Source organism: Convolutriloba macropyga, chromosome 3 (genome assembly GCF_964194025.1).
Source record: "Convolutriloba macropyga chromosome 3, txConMacr16.3, whole genome shotgun sequence".
NCBI classification, from domain to species: Eukaryota; Metazoa; Xenacoelomorpha; order Acoela; family Convolutidae; genus Convolutriloba; species Convolutriloba macropyga.
In genome coordinates, this window is record NC_134470.1 from 10,568,876 (window position 1) to 10,585,247 (window position 16,372).

At 31.8% G+C, this 16,372-nt stretch overlaps 1 protein-coding gene across 1 annotated transcript in view; it reads left to right on the top strand.

Moving 5' to 3' along the window:
• Nucleotides 1-16,372, top strand: part of LOC142336853 (uncharacterized) — a 34,912-nt gene that overhangs the window by 2,850 nt on the left and 15,690 nt on the right. The window lies entirely within an intron of this gene.

A 16,372-nucleotide genomic window follows, 5' to 3' on the forward strand; every position in this document is an offset into this window, starting at 1 on the left:
TTGTACCTAAGTTCACCCAGATATCAACCAAACGTTTTGATTTTACCCAAAGTTACCCTTATATTACTGATTTTCCACAATTTACAGATTATCGTTCAAATTCAGCCAAAATTTTCACATAATTATTCAACTTTCACACATAATTTACCCCACTTTCATCAATTTAGACAAATAATTACCCAAAAACCGCCATAGAGTACCCAAAAACTAGACAACTGATGTCCAATTCACAAAAAAATTCTACCCAAACTCTGCAACCCTATTTGTACATAAATCATCATAATTTGGAGCAATTGTGCTTGATTTGAACCCAAGTCTGTCAAAAGTAAGTATATTTGGACCTAATTTACCAAATTTGTTCCAAAAATACAAACCTTGCTTTTCCAAAAGTTCTTATTAATTTGAACAAAATTTTCTCAAGTGATATTAATGTTTATAAAGAATACATCAAAATAAAATCAAGATTCTCTTGATAATACATAATTGAGCTGCAAAATAACCGTGGAGAAATTCCCGTGATTAAAATTGTTGTCAATTTGATTAATATATTGTTAAATTATTATTTTTTCGCGCTCATTTAGGTGGGAAATGACAGCTCTATTTCAAACTGTTAGTCATACTTGAAAAATGTGCTAAATTACTGATTCATGAGCAATTGATTGAAATTTGAGTCACCAGATTGTCACAATTGTACTTGATTTGAACCATGGGCTGTCCAAAATTAGCCTATTTGGTTGTAATTTACCAAATATTTTCCAAAAATTGCTAACCCTGGTTTACCAAAAGTTCATCTTATTTCTGACAACAAAATGTTCTCAGATAATCGTAAGCTTTATGAAGACTATCTCATAATAAATTGAAGATTCTCTTGATTCTATATAATTGAGCTGAGAAATTATCTGGTAGGAATTCTTGTTTTTCTCATTAAATTAAGTATTTTGTCAATTAATTGTTTTTATGACATCGATATCAAGTACCATCAAAGGGCAAAGAAAACTCTATTTCAAATTCTTAGTCATACTTTGCATTGAATTTGCTGAGTTAAATTTTTATGAGCATAAAATCCGCACTTGATAGAACTTTTAGTCACCAATCGCCACAATTTCCTCATAGTGTAGTCCAAAGTAGTGTTGTCACAATTATTCCATGATATCTGATCTCATCACATATCATGATCTCAAGTTCTCATGGCTCACGTGATTGAATTGTTACTCATATTATCGTCATAAATACGTTTCGATTACCCCATAATGACGTCGATTGATTATTGCACCCAAACAAATTTCAGTTCAGTCCTTTTTTTACATTCACCAAAAAATATAATTCGCTTTCATTCACTTCTAAGAACATCGTTAGTCCCATTTTTAATATCAGCTTGAGTTATCAGCTAATTGATGTACCCATCAGAAGAAAATCTTAATTGCTTTGATTTAATTTCTAATTTCCAATCGGAGTAGGTAATTTCTACTAAAAAATATAAAACAAACCAATACAGTTGAATGAGTGGCGACTAAAATAATTGTGATGATCCACAAAATGAAGAATAGTTTTCTAGATAGTAAAACATTTATTTATATTTACAGCGCTAAAATATAGCTGGGCTTAATTTTGTTAAGGTTTTCTGTGTGTTTAACAGGAAAAACTTGAAATAATGAATATCAAATCTCTGAACTTGAACGAAAATCTCAAGGCCCTTTTCCTCTCCATGAGTTCAACGATGATGTAGCAATCATAAAAGAGAGATAGTTGTACGTTGATTAGGTTACTGACCCACTGCTCTCACTTCCGTAACAATTTCTAGTCTTCGTCATTGCAATCGGTATTAGCCAAATTCTTTATTTCTTACAATGAGACATTTGAAGACTTCTACATCATCTGGAGGGAAAGCACAGCTCTAGAAGTCTCATGGAAGAATATGGAACTAACAAAGTTTTCCACTTTCCGCGCTCAATTATGTGATTACACACTGCCCTATAGAACAGTTTTGAAAATCAGCTTGGTTTTTACAATGAAGACAGGGAACTGAAATGTCTGTGATGTAATTCTGACGAGGATGAAAATATCGAGGAACAGAAATTTGAACAATATTGTAACGATTATTAAAATGGTCTAATGACTGGGATCAATACTTAAGGTAAAGAAGAGCAGAACCCACTTGATTCAACCCTGGTAACCAAATCAAATTGATAATCAACTTTCTCTGCTCTTCTAACGAAACTCAAGTTGCTTCAATGATTGCACAGAAACAAATACAGAAAGCAGCAGTCGGTGAAAATACATAGCCGAAGTCTGCCAGAAGTTCCCTGTGACACAAATCGAGGCAAACGAGGATTACTGAGATCATATTAATCCTAATAAGACATTTGAAATTAGATCTGCCACAATTTCCATCACATCTTTGCATACGGCGTGTGGAACTCAAAAAACTGTCCAGAGAAGAGCTTTTGCAGGCAAAAACCAAGATGAGATTGTGAAAGCTGCAAAGACAGAAGGGGATGACAACGCAGCGAAATTTGTCTTCCCCGGAAGACAGTCAGATTTCTTGGAAAGTTTTATGCAATAAATAAAATAACTACTAATTGGGTATTTTCTGGCAAGAGTTGGGCATAAGTGGCAAGAATAGTGTTTTTTATAACAAGAATTGTGTATTTTGACAAATAATTGTAATTTTAAGCAAGTATTGGATATTATAAAAAATTTTTTGTTTAATTTCTGGGGTTTAATTTATTTGGGTAAAAAAGGGTGTTGTGGTAATAATTGGGTATCTTTGGTCATTAATTGCTTTTTTTTTGCTAAAATTGTAAAACTTTTTAGTATTGGCTAATTTAAGTTGTCTAATTTTTGGTAAAAATTAGACAGTATTTGCTCAAATGAACATTATCAAGCAGATTAAGCAACATTTTAACTGAAAAAGTATTCTTATTGATAAAAACTGTATAACAATTGTGAAAGTTATGCTTAAATGAAGTTTGAAAAAGTGAAGGAACTGCAGTTAGATTTTAAGAGCTGATTAGCTATAACAAAAGAAATGAGTTGAAAAATTATTTATGACAAATGAACGTATTTTCTCTGGGGTAGTTAGCTTAAGCTAACAGCGCTACTGTTCTAGCTATCTTCTTTAGGTACTTCTATGCATAACCGATTGAAATATTTTGTATATAATCTTTTTCATTGGTTCTTCTTTTGACCACCTCCCCCATTTTCTGTTCATTGAATACTACTAGCTCGATGGTTTGCAAAAAAACACTTCCAGTTTGTCACGGTCTTCACATAATTGATTGCGGTCTATTACCACCAACTTGGGAACTGATTATTATAAAAAAGGAGACCACTGTATGCCGAAGTTGTTGTTCTGCCAAAAGAACTTTTGGTATTGTTAAACAGCTTGCCTTCAGAGATAGAGAAAACTGTTGTATTCTGTATTGGATAAACTTTTATAAGGTTTTAGCTACAATATTGGTTTACATATATGGTTTATATATGTATATACACATATATATATATATATATATATATATATATATATATATATATATATATATATATATATATATATATATATATATATATCATGTATATATATATATATATATATATATATATATATATATATATGTTTTTTATGTATACACATACATTTATATATATATATATATATATATATATATATATAATATATTTACACAAATCTAAACAAAAGTATTCACCTTATAACCTTATAAAGTTTTTTAAGTCTGGAAAACCTCAGTTTCCTCTATCTCTGAAGACATACAACTGTAAAATACCCAAAATACTTATGGTGGAACAGCAAACTTCTGAATACGGCGCTCTCTTTTTCTACAACAATCAAAAACTAAGGTTAAGGAACCGAAGTCAAGTATATCCAGATCGTAACAGACTGGCAATTTTCCTGTACCAACCTTCATGCTAGTACTATATAGTGAGCAGACCAGGAAGAGGGTTTAAAAACAAGTATCCATGTAAAAGATTATATAAAACATATTCCAATCGGTTTTACATAAAAGTACCTAAGGAAGAGAGCTAGAACAGTAGAGCTGTCAACTAATCCTAATGGGGCCCAAGAGAAATCGGTCCATTTGTGATGAATATATGATTTCCCTCTTCAACGCATTTCTTTTGTGTTTGCTAATCTTACCTACTTAAACACATATAACCGCAGTTCCTTCACTTTGTCACGCACAATTTCCCAATGGCTATTCAGTTTTTTCAATGACAATAATTTTATTCGGTCAATTTTTAATAGAACTGAACGAATTTTGGTTTTGTCCATGTTTAACAAATAGCGCATAATATTTGCCAAAAAATGACGCATTTTAAATTATCCAATACTAAAATTTGCACATTTTTAGCAGCAAGTAGCAGTTATTGCCCAAAGACACCCAATTATTATCAGAACAGCCAATTTTTATCCAAAAAAACGATTTAAATCCCAAAAACTTAACAGAAAATAGTTAAAAAATATCTTTTAATTCTTGCTAAAAATGACCATTTTTTGCCAATTTTATCAATAGAGAGAAGTTGCAGCCCAAAAATAACCAATACTTACCAGTGAAACCAATGTTTACATGAAAATACCCAATTTAAACAAAAATTTAACCAAAACTTATATAAAAATATCTATTTTTTTTTCCAAAACAACAACTGATTGCCAAAAATTCACAATTCTGACCAAAAAATACCTATTTCTGGCCAAAATCTTGTTAGAAAATAGTCAATGGGTACCAAAAAACGCAATTCCTGCAAATAAAATCATTGCCAAAAACACTCCATTTCACCAAAAAATAGATAACTCTTGCTCAAAAAGTACACAATTCCTATCAAAAGAACCTTTTCTTTCCAAAAAATACACAATTTTTACCAAAAATAACAAGTGCTGACAAAAACATCCATTTTTTGCTAGAGATACTGATTTCTTACCAGGAAATACCCAATTCCCAGTAACTTACATTTCGTTGAAAAAATACAGATTCCTTTCAAAAAATAACCAAGTTCAACGAAAATTCTCAATTTCAACAAACACTAAAAATTTTTGCCAAAACACTCAAATCTTGCGGAATAATTTCCTATTTTTGTCCTGAACATACAGGACAATACCGCAATCTTTAAATATTTTTCCCAACTTCATACAAAATTTCTTTCATTTTACCCAATTTTTCGGTATTTACCAAATATCCATAAATAATTTTGCGCATATATAAAAAAATATCCAATCATAACAATTTCATACAAATTGTTCGTTTTTAACTGAAATTCTATCCAGCTTTACACAAATGTTCACATTTTCAAAAATAATTTTACCAGAGCTCACACCGATATCATAAAAATTTTCTTAAAAAATACCCTTATCTGTCTGATTTTTCCCCAACTTACCAATTATCATTCAAAGTTTATCAAAATTTTTAGATAATCAGTCAACTTTTTCACCTGATTTACCCCACTTTCACAAATTCAGCCAAAAACTACCCAAAAACCGTCATAGAGTACCCAAAAACTAGACAACCGATATCTAATTCACAAAAAAATTCTACCCAAACTCTGCAACCCTATTTGTACGTAAATCATTCAAAATTGGCTCAATCGTGCTTGAATTGAACCCAGGTCTGTTAAAATTAGCATATTTGGACCTAAATTACCGAATTTGTTCCAAAAAGCGCAGCCCTTGGTTTTCCAAAAGTTCTGATTAATGAAGTCAAAATTTTCCCAGCTGATATTAATCTTTATAAAGATTACGTAAAAAAAATCAAGATTCTCTTAATTCCATATAATTGAGCTGCAAAATTATCTCAAAGGAGTTCCCGTGATTAAAGTTGTTGTCATTAAAATAAATATATTGTCAAATTATTATTTTTTGGTCCGATATAGTAACATCATCAATGTATTAGTTACAATAGTTAATCAACCATCATTTTTACCAGAATTTTAGGAAGAAAAAGACAGCTCTATTTAAAACTGATAGTCATATTTGAAAAATTTGTTGAGTTAAAGTTTTACGATAAGGTGATTGAATTTTTGGTCACTAAATTGTAACAATTACATCAGAGTGTCGCTAAATTTACGTTTTAGTGTTGATACAATTATTTCCTGTTTTGTTTCTTATTTTTGATGCGGATCATTGAACTTCCCTTTTTTAATTATAATCTATGCTACACAACACACGACTGTTCATATTTAATAAAAAATTTCAGCGTTCGCTTGAATGATTTCTTTCTCAAAATAACGTCATAAATAGGTTGAAATTACCTCATAACCAAGTCAAATTTTTATTGCACCCAACGAGAACTCCATTCAGTCGCTTTGTTTTCATTCACCAAATAAAATTTAAATTGTTTTCTTTCACTTCTAGGGAAATTTTTTGATCTCAGTTATACTATCAGTTTGATTTGTCTACCCGGTGACTTCACCCATCAGTGAAAAATCTCCATCGCCTAGATCGATTTCGATTTTCCAATTGGGGTTAATCATTTCTAATAAAAAATTATATAAAACAGGAGGTAAAGCACAGCTCCAGAAGTCTCAGACAACATAGAACTAAGCAGATCTATCCGTTCTCAATTCTGTGATTACGAATTGTCCTGTAGACCAATTGATGAAAATCAGCTCGGGTTCTAAGATGAGGAGAAGGAACAAAAAAGTCGGTGCTGTGTTTTTGGACGATAATGAAAAAATCCAGGAACAAAAAATTCACATTATTGTGATGATCGTGCAAACGGGATTAGTACTAGCAGACTAGGAAATGTTTTTTGATTAAATTTTCGCTCTTATTTATATCATAAGTTCAATTGTAATTTTTAGTATACTATTGGTTTGATTTTTACAATTTTGGTAGTAAATGCTTCTTCTGCAAAAATGGTTACACCAGATAACATCAATTTGAAAAATCTGTTTTAGATTTTCTGAATTTTTCAAAAACCTGCTTTTTAGAAACAGAGTTATTGGAAAATTATGTCAAAAAACGTTTTTTTTTGTGATATCTAGTTCTTGCAAAAGTTTTGTTTCTTATTATATAATGATGACACAAAAGGATTTTTTGCAAAAAGATCTTTACAAAAATTTACGTCACAACAAACCGTACTTTTGTAGGAAGAAAAGTTTTCCAGAAAAGCATTTCCGACAGAAATTTGAACCCGCAGTTGGTTTTTCAGCTACCTTTTTTTTCAAGTACAACTTTTTTTGAAACATTGTTTTACAAAACCTAAAATTTCTGAAATACACTTTCATTAAAAATTTGTATATATATTTCGCAGAAAAAGTGTATTATATGTGCATTTATTACCAACTGTACATATTAAAACGAAATTTGCGTAAAAATAAGATATAACAAAAAAGCGTTTTTCGGCATACATTGATAAACAAAATTATTATTTTAACAATACAGTTTCTAAAAAACACACTTCTTAAAACACAATTTTGCAAAAAGAGCAAACCCCCCTTGACGTTTTCTTCGAAATGACGTCTTTTTATGTATGTAGTTTTGCAAAATATCAATTTCTGCCAAAACTAAACAAAAAAAACATTTTTGTTTGAATTAGACATTGCAAAAAACAACGTTTCTCGACAGAGGTTGATCCAGAAAATAAAATTTTTTAACAACGTGTTTCCAAAAAACGCGTTTTCTATAAAAAAAAAGTCAGAAAAAATTAAAATTATGTAAGTTCTTTGTTCTAGGAACAATTTTGTTGGCAAAGCATTTTTGATCAAATCAACATAATGAAACAAAATTTTTGGAACACTTAAATACCACAAAAGTTTCGTTTCTTAAAAAAGATTACCTCTGTTATAAAGCCGTTTCAAAAAAATATGAAATTTTTGAATAGACAACGGAGATTTTGTTTTGAAGTAATTCGATTTCCAAAACAAAAATTATATCAGTACAAACTCATCAATTCATAAACACACAAAAACTTTTTTTGTGTATAAAGAGAACAAGAGAAAATAAATTAGTCAGTGAATATTCTCAAAAATTCAAAAGTTAACAACTTTTGTTTTGAAACTGTGTAAAAATTTGAGAAATTTATTCAGTCGAAATCAAATCCAAATTGGCTCGCACTTGTTAGTGAATTGCAGAGCACATCCTCTGACTGTCTGGGAGGACGAACATTTGATCCGTTTGCCAACCCTTCTGCCATTGAACTTTCCATAATCTGAAACTTTTTGACAGCGAAGGGTTTCTTCTGTTTCTTGTGTTCAGGATGCCGGATGTCGAGTCTTGGTTTTACAGATTTATCTTCTAATTGCTTCATTAGGGTTAATATGATCTCAGTAATTTTCATGTCTCTCAATATGTGATCTAGTCTAAAATTGAGGAGACTTCAGCGAAGCAATTTTAGCGAATAATGATTTCTGTGTTTCTTTTCTCAAATTCATTGACTCAACTCGATTTTTTCTACAACAAATCAAAAGGTTGATTACAAACCTAATTTTTTGTTACCAGGTATCCATTCAAGTGTTTTCTCATCGTCTATACCTGCAATCATGCTCTCCGTTATTGATCCATTATACCACTCGTCACAATGTTGTTCGAGATTCGGTTTCTGGTTGTTGTCTTCCGCGTCCAAAGCAAACCAGTGAAATTTTAATTTGTCTGCACATTGCAAAAGTTATGTTGACTTTAATGCAAATTTCAATAATTGTAAACGAATTTGCAGGGACTGTTCTGTTTAGTTCCATGTTGTCTCAGACTTATAAAATTGTGCTTTCTTTCCAGTTGTTGATTTTTTCTACAGTTGTCTGCATGTAAAGTAGAGAGATTTCCGGTGCATTATCGACAGCAAAGAAGAAGACTAAAAGCTGCTTCGGAAATGAGAAAGCTTCCCAACTGAAGCAAGTTCTTCTCTCATTTATTGGCATAAATTGTTTATTTGGTTAAAATTGATGACTCATTGCAAAAATTGTTTTTTTTGTCACGAATTGGATATATATTGTTAAATTTAGATATTTTTCGACGAATTCGGGTATTTGTTAGCAAGAACTGGTTATTCTTTTGCATTAATTTTATATTTTTGGAAACTTGTTGTCGTTGGGTAAGAAGTGGGTTTTTCTGTTAATAAATTGGAAATTCATGGCCGAAACTGGATTTTTGAGACAATTGGGTAGTTTCCGGCAAGTCTATGGAAATTTTTGGTTATCAATTAGTTTTCCTTTGGTAAAGAATACGTATTTTTGGGCCAGATGTGTGTATCTCATTGTACGAATTGGGTGATTTTTGGCAAGATATGGTTAGTGTTGTGCAAGAATTTGCGTGGCAAGAGTCAGGTCTTTTGGTAATATGTGGGCATTCCAGGTAAAAATTGCATATCCTTTGGTAGAAACTAAGTAGTTCTGGCAGGAATTGGGTGTTTTTTTGTTAAAATTGGGTATTTAATGGAAAAAACTGCTTTTTTTGGTAAGAATTGGTTATTTGTTGTTAAAACTTTTTTTCTGCGATATTTTTCAATAAAGTTGTATATTTTGTAGCATGAACAGTCAATTTTGGAAACAAGTTTTTTTTTGTAAAATAGGAGATATTTTATTACAAATTGGTTATTTCTTGGCAGAATCTGCATTTTATGATGACACTGGTTGTTTTATGGCAAGAATGGGGATTTTTTTTATTAAAAACTAGCTGTTTTGTTGGTAAAAAAATGTGTAGTTCTTGACGCCGGATGTCGAGATTTGGTTTGGCAGATATATCTTTCAAACGTTTAATTAAGATCAAAATCATCTCAGAAATCTGTATGTCTCTGTTTATGTGATCTAGTGTAGCTACGAGCAGATGTCAGCATTGTAACTTTAGTGGCTGTTGCCTTCTTTGTTTTTTTTTCATTTAATTCATTGAAACAGCTCAAGTTTCTCTACAGCGAACCAGAAACTAGATTAACATGTTAACTTTTGATATCAAGTTTCCGGTCAAGTGTTTTCTCATTTTCTATACTTGCAATCATCTTCTCAGTTATTGATCCATTTTCCCGCTCGTCAAAATTTTGTGCGAGACTCAGTTTCTGGTTGTTGTCTTCCGCGTCCAAGACAAACCAGGTAAACTTTAGTTTCGTCTCCTCAATTTATGTGCCAGATTGACTTATAGTTGTACGCGAAAGGAGCACGGACTGATCTGCTTTGTTTCATTTTGTGAGAGACCTGTAAAATTGTGCCTTCTTTTGGTTGTTGTAGAAGTCTACAATTGTCTCTATGTATAGTAGAGAGAATTCTGATGTATTTTTGATAGCAAAGACAAAGACTAAAAGCTGCCTAAGCATTGAGAAAGCTTCCCCACTAAAGCACGTTTTTCTCTCCTTTATTGGCAGAAATTGTTTTTTTTTAATTAAAATTGGGTATTCGTTGCCAAATTTCTTTTTGTGACATATTGAATATACGTTGTTAAATTTGGATATTTTTCGACGAAATCAAGTTTTTGTTGGCAAGAAGAGTGTATTCTTTTGCAGTAACGGTGCATTTTTGGAAATTAGTTGTTGTTGGGTGAGAATAGGTTTTTTCTGTTATCATTTTGGAGATTCATGGCTGAAATTATGTTTTTCGTTACAATTTGGTAACTTCCGGCAAGAGTAGAAAATTTTTGGTTAAAAATTAGGTAATTTTTTTGTGAAAAATGACTACTTTTTGGCAAAATTAGGGTATCTCACAAAACGAATTGGGCACTTTTTGTTAGGATTTGTTTATTTTTTGGCAAAAAATGTGGATTTGTTTGGCATGAATCAGATTTTGTTTGGTATTATGTGGGAATTTCAGGTAAAAATTGAATATCCTTTGGCAGGAGTTAGGTAGCTTTTGGAAAGAATTCGGTTTTTTTTTGTTAAAAATGGTCATTTAACGGAAAAAATTGTTTTTTTTTGGCCAGAATTGTGTATCTAATTTCAATTTTTTTTGCAGTTTTTTTCAATAAAATTTAATTTTTTCAGGCCAGATTTGGTCACGTTTGGAAATTAAACTTTTTTGAGTAAAACTTGAGATTCCCTGTAAGAAATTGCGTTTTTCTTTGCAGAATCTGCGGTTTGTGATGACATTGGGTTATTTTCGGCAAGAATGAGAAATGTTTTGGTAAAAATTGGCTATTTTTTATGGCAGAAATTAGTTATGACGCCAGATGTCGAGATTTGGTTTTGCAGATATATCCAATAATTGTTTCATTGAGATTAATATCATCTCAGTAATCTTCATGTCTCTGAATATGTGATCTATTGTAGCTTCGAGCAGACGTGAGCGATGTAGTTTTAGCGAATAATCTTTTCTGTATTTCTTTCATCGATTTTTTTGAATGAGCTCAGGTTCCTCTACAACAAAACGAAAAGTTGATTATTCTTTTAACTGTTTGATGCCAAGTTAAGGTCATTTTTTTTATCTTCTATACCTGCAATCATGCTCCCAGTTATTGATCCATTTTCCCGCTCGTCAAAATTTTGTACGAGACTCAGTTTCTGGTTGTTGTCTTCCGCGTCCAAGACACACCAGGTAAACTTTAGTTTCGTCTCCTCATTTTATGTGCCAGATTGACTTATAGTTGTACGCGAACGGAGCACGGACTTATCTGCTTTGTTTCATTTTGTGAGAGACCTGTAAAATTGTGCCTTCTTTCGGTAGTTGTAGAAGTCTAAAGTCGTCTCTATGTATAGTAGAGAGAATTTTGATGTATTATTGATAGCAAAGACAAAGACTAAAAGCTGCCTCGGCATTGAGAAAGCTTCCCAACTAAAGCACGTTTTTCTCTCCTTTATTGGCCGAAATTGTTTTTTTTGTTAAAATTGGGTATTCGTTGCCAAAATTCTGTTTGTGACATATTGAATATACGTTGTTAAATTTGGATATTTTTCGACGAAATCAAGTTTTTGTTGGCAAGAAGAGTGTATTCTTTTGCAGTAACGGTGCATTTTTGGAAATTAGTTGTTGTTGGGTGAGAATAGGGTTTTTCTGTTATCATTTTGGAGATTCATGGCTGAAATTATGTTTTTCGTTACAATTTGGTAACTTCCGGCAAGAGTAGAAAATTTTTGGTTAAAAATTAGGTAATTTTTTGTGAAAAATGACTACTTTTCGGCAAAATTAGGGTATCTCACAAAACGAATTGGGCACTTTTTGGTAGGATTTGTTTATTTTTTGGCAAAAAATGTGGATTTGTTTGGCATGAATCAGATTTTGTTTGGTATTATGTGGGAATTTCAGGTAAAAATTGAATATCCTTTGGCAGGAGTTAGATAGCTTTTGGAAGGAATTCAGTTTTTTTTGTTAAAAATGGTCATTTAACGGAAAAAATTGTTTTTTTTTTGGCCAGAATTGTGTATCTAATTTCAATTTTTTTTGCAGTTTTTTTCAATAAAATTCTGGCCAGATTTGGTCACGTTTGGAAATTAAAATTTTTTGAGAAAAACTTGAGATTCCCTGTAAAAAATTTCGTTTTTCCTTGCAGAATCTGCGGTTTGTGATGACATTGGGTTATTTACGGCAAGAATGATAAATTTTTTTGGTAAAAATTGGCTATTTTTATGGCAGAAATTAGTAATTTTTTGACGCCAGATGTCGAGTTTTGGTTTTACAGATATATCCAATAAATGTTTCATTAAGATTAATATCTTCTCAGTTATCTTCATGTCTCTGAATATGTGATCTAGTGTAGCTTCGAGCAGACTTGAGCGATGTAGTTTTAGCGAATATTCTTTTCAGTATTTCTTTCATCGATTTTTTTGAATGATCTCAAGTTGCTCTACAACAAAACGAAAAGTTGATTATTCTTTTACCTTTTTGATGCCAAGTTAAGGTCAAGTTTCTTTCATCTTCTATACCTGCAATCATGCTCCCAGTTATTGACCTAATTACTAACTGGCCACAATCTTGTTCGAGATTCTGTTTCTGGTTGTTTTCGTCCGCGTCCAAAACAAATCAGGGAATGTTTTTGTAAAATCAGTGTTGACTCTAGTGAAATTATAAGTAATTGTACACAAATTGAGCAGGGACTGATCTGCTTAGTTCCATGTTGTCTCAGACTTGAAAAATTGTGCTTTCTTTCGGGGCTGTTGATGAATTCTACAGTTGTCTGCATGTAAAGTAGATAGAATTCCTGTGTATTATCGTCAGCAAAGACTAAAACTAAAAACTTCTTCGGAATTGAGAAAGCTTCCCAAAGCCCGTTTTTCTCTTCTTTATTGGCATAAATTTTTTTCATGTTAAAATTGGGTGTTCATTTCCAAAATTGTTTTTGTCACGAGTCGAATATGTTGTTAAAATTGGATATTATTCGATGGAATCAGGTATTTGTTAATATGAAGTGGGTAATTTTTGCAGTAACTCTGTATTTTTGGAAATTGGTTATTCTTGGGTGAGAATTTGGTTTATCTGGCAATATTTTGGAATTTCATTGTGATCTGCTTAGTTCCAACTTGTCTCAGACGTGTAAAATTGTGCTTTCTTTCCGGTTGCTGTAGAAGTCTACAAGTGTCTCTGTGTAAAACAGAGTGAAATCTGGTTTATTGTCGATAGCAAAGACGAAGACTAAAATCTGCATCGGCATTGAGAAAGCTTCCCAACTAAAGCACATTTTCTCTCCTTTATTGGCAGAAATTGTTTTTTCTTGTTAAAAATGAGTATTCGTTGCCAATATTCTTTTTGTCACATATTGGATATACGTTGTTAGATTTGAATATTTTTCGAAGAAATTCAGTATTTGTTGGCAAGAAGAGGGTATTCTTTTGCAGTAACTGTGTATTTTGGGAAATTGGTTATTTTTGGGTGAGATTTGGGTTTATCTGGTAATATTTCGGAACTTTGTAGCTGATCTGCTTAGTTCCATGTCTCAGTCTTGTGAAATTGTCCTCCCTTTCCGGTTGTTGTAGAATTCTACAACTGTCTCTATGTAAAGTAGAGAGAATTCTGGTGTACTATCTGTAGCAAAGACAAAAACTAAAAGCTGCCTTGGAATTGGGAAAACTTCACAACTAAAGCTTGTTTCTCTCTACTTTATTGGCAGAAATTTTTTTGTTGAAATTGGATGTTCATTTATAAAACTGTTTTTGTCAGATATTGGATATACGTTGTTAAATTTAGATAAGTTTCGACGAAAACTGGTTTTTGTTGACGAGAAGCGGGTATGCTTTTGCAGTAACGGTGTATTTTTGGAAATTAGGTGTTGTTGGTTGAGATTTGGGTTTTTCTGCTGTCAATTTGGAGATTCATGGCTGAAATTATGTTTTTTGTTACAATTGTGTAATTTCCGGCAACAGTAGGGAATATTTTTGGTGAAAACAAGTTACCTTTTCAATGAAAATTGATTATTTTTGGTCAAGGTTTGGGAACCTCATAGTACGAATTGGGTGCTCTTTGGTAAGATATGATCATTTTTTGCAAGATATGAGCATTTTTGTGGCAAGAATTAGGTTTCTTTTTTGGTGAAATGTTGTTATTCCAGGTAAAAAATACATATATTCTGGTAGGAGTTAAGTATTTTTTTTTTGCAGCAATATGGTGTTTTTTATTAAAAATGGTCATTTGATGAAAAAAATTTTGCCTTTTTGGCCAGAATTGTGTATCTAATTTCAAATTTTTTTTGCGATATTTTTCAGTAAAATTGGACATTTTTCTAGTCAGATTTGGTCACATTTGGAAATTAGTTATTTTGAGGTAAAACTTGAGATTCCATGTTAGAAATTAGGTATTTTTGGCAGAATTGTCGTTTTTTGACGACATTGGGTATTTTACCGCAAGAATGAGAATTTTTTTGGTAAATATAGCTATTTTTTGGTACAAATTGGTTTTTTCTTGACAACAGATGTCGAGGTTTGGTTTTGCTGATATATCTTACAAATGTTTTATTAAAAATAATATCATCTCAGTAATCTTCTTGTCTCTCAATATGTGATCTACTGTAGCTTCGAGCAGACTTCAGCGATGTATTTTTAGCGAATATTCCGTTCTGTATTTCTTTCATTGATTTCTTTGAATGAGCTCAAACTGCTCTACAACAAACGGAAAAATTGACTAATATTTTAACTTTTTGATACCAGGTTTAGGTCAGGTGTTTTTTCATCTTCTATACCTACAATCATGCTCCCAGTTGTTGACCCAATTACTCACTCGTCACACTCTCGTTCGAGGTTCTGATTCTGATTGTTATCGTCGGCGTCCGAAAAAAATCCGCGAATTTTGTTTTGTAAAATCAATGTTGACATTAGTGCAATTATCACTAATTGTACACGAATTGAGCAAGGAAATTTTAGTTTTTATGCTCATTGTAAAAACCATGTTAATTTTAGTGTAATTATCAATGATTGTACACGAATTGAGCAGACACTGATCAGCTTAGTTCCATGTTGTCTCAGACTTGTAAAATTGTGCTTTCTTTCCGGTTCTTTTAGAAGATTAGAGTTATCTCTCTGTAAAGTAGAGAGAATTCTGGTGTTTTATCGATAGCAAAGACGAAGACCAAAGGCTGCCACGGATTTGAGAAAGCTTCCCAACTAAAGCATGATTTTCTGTCCTTTATTGACGGATTTTTTTTGAAAAATAGTCTTCATTGCCAAAATTGTTTTTGTCAGATATTGGATATATGTTGCTAAATTTGGATATTTTTCGACAAAATCAAGTATTTGTTGGCAAGAAGCGGGTATTCTTTTGCTGTAACTGTTTTTTTTTGGAAATTGGTTGTTATTGGGTGAGAATTGGGTTTTTCTCAGTTAACAATTTGGAGATTCATTGCTGAAAATATGTTTTTTTTGTTACAATTGGGTAATTTCCGGCAAAAGTAGGGAATTTTTGTTAAAAATTAGGTATTTTTTGTGAAAAATGTCTATTTTGGCAAAATTTGGGTATCTCATATAACGAATTGGACAATTTTTGGTAAGATCTGGTTAATTCTTGGCAAGAAATGTGGATTTTTGAGGCATGAATTACGATTTTTGGTGCTCAAGTTGCTCAAGTTTCTCTACAACAAACCAAAAAGTTGATTATTACGTTATTTTTTTGATACGAAGTTTAGGCCAAGTGTTTTTTCATCTTCTATACCTGCAATCATGCTCTCAGTTATTGACCCAATTTCCCATTAAAATTATATAAGTATTCTTTTTGAAAAAAATGGAAAATAGTTTAGAAGATTAAGCACAAACGAATTGTGTGAATGCAAAGATCTTGCAGTTAGATTTTATTAAGTAGATAAAATTAGCTATGATAAAGCAAAAGCATTTGAGCTAAAAAAAATCACAAATGGACGGATTTCCACTGAGGTAATTAGGATATTTTGGCAGCTCTATTGTTCTCGCTCTCCCTATCAGATATGTCTATGGTAAATCGATTGAAATGGATTATACCTGACCTTTATTTACCAGTACGTCTTTTTACCTCCTTGTCCGCTCACTATATACTACTCATGCTTTCTCGA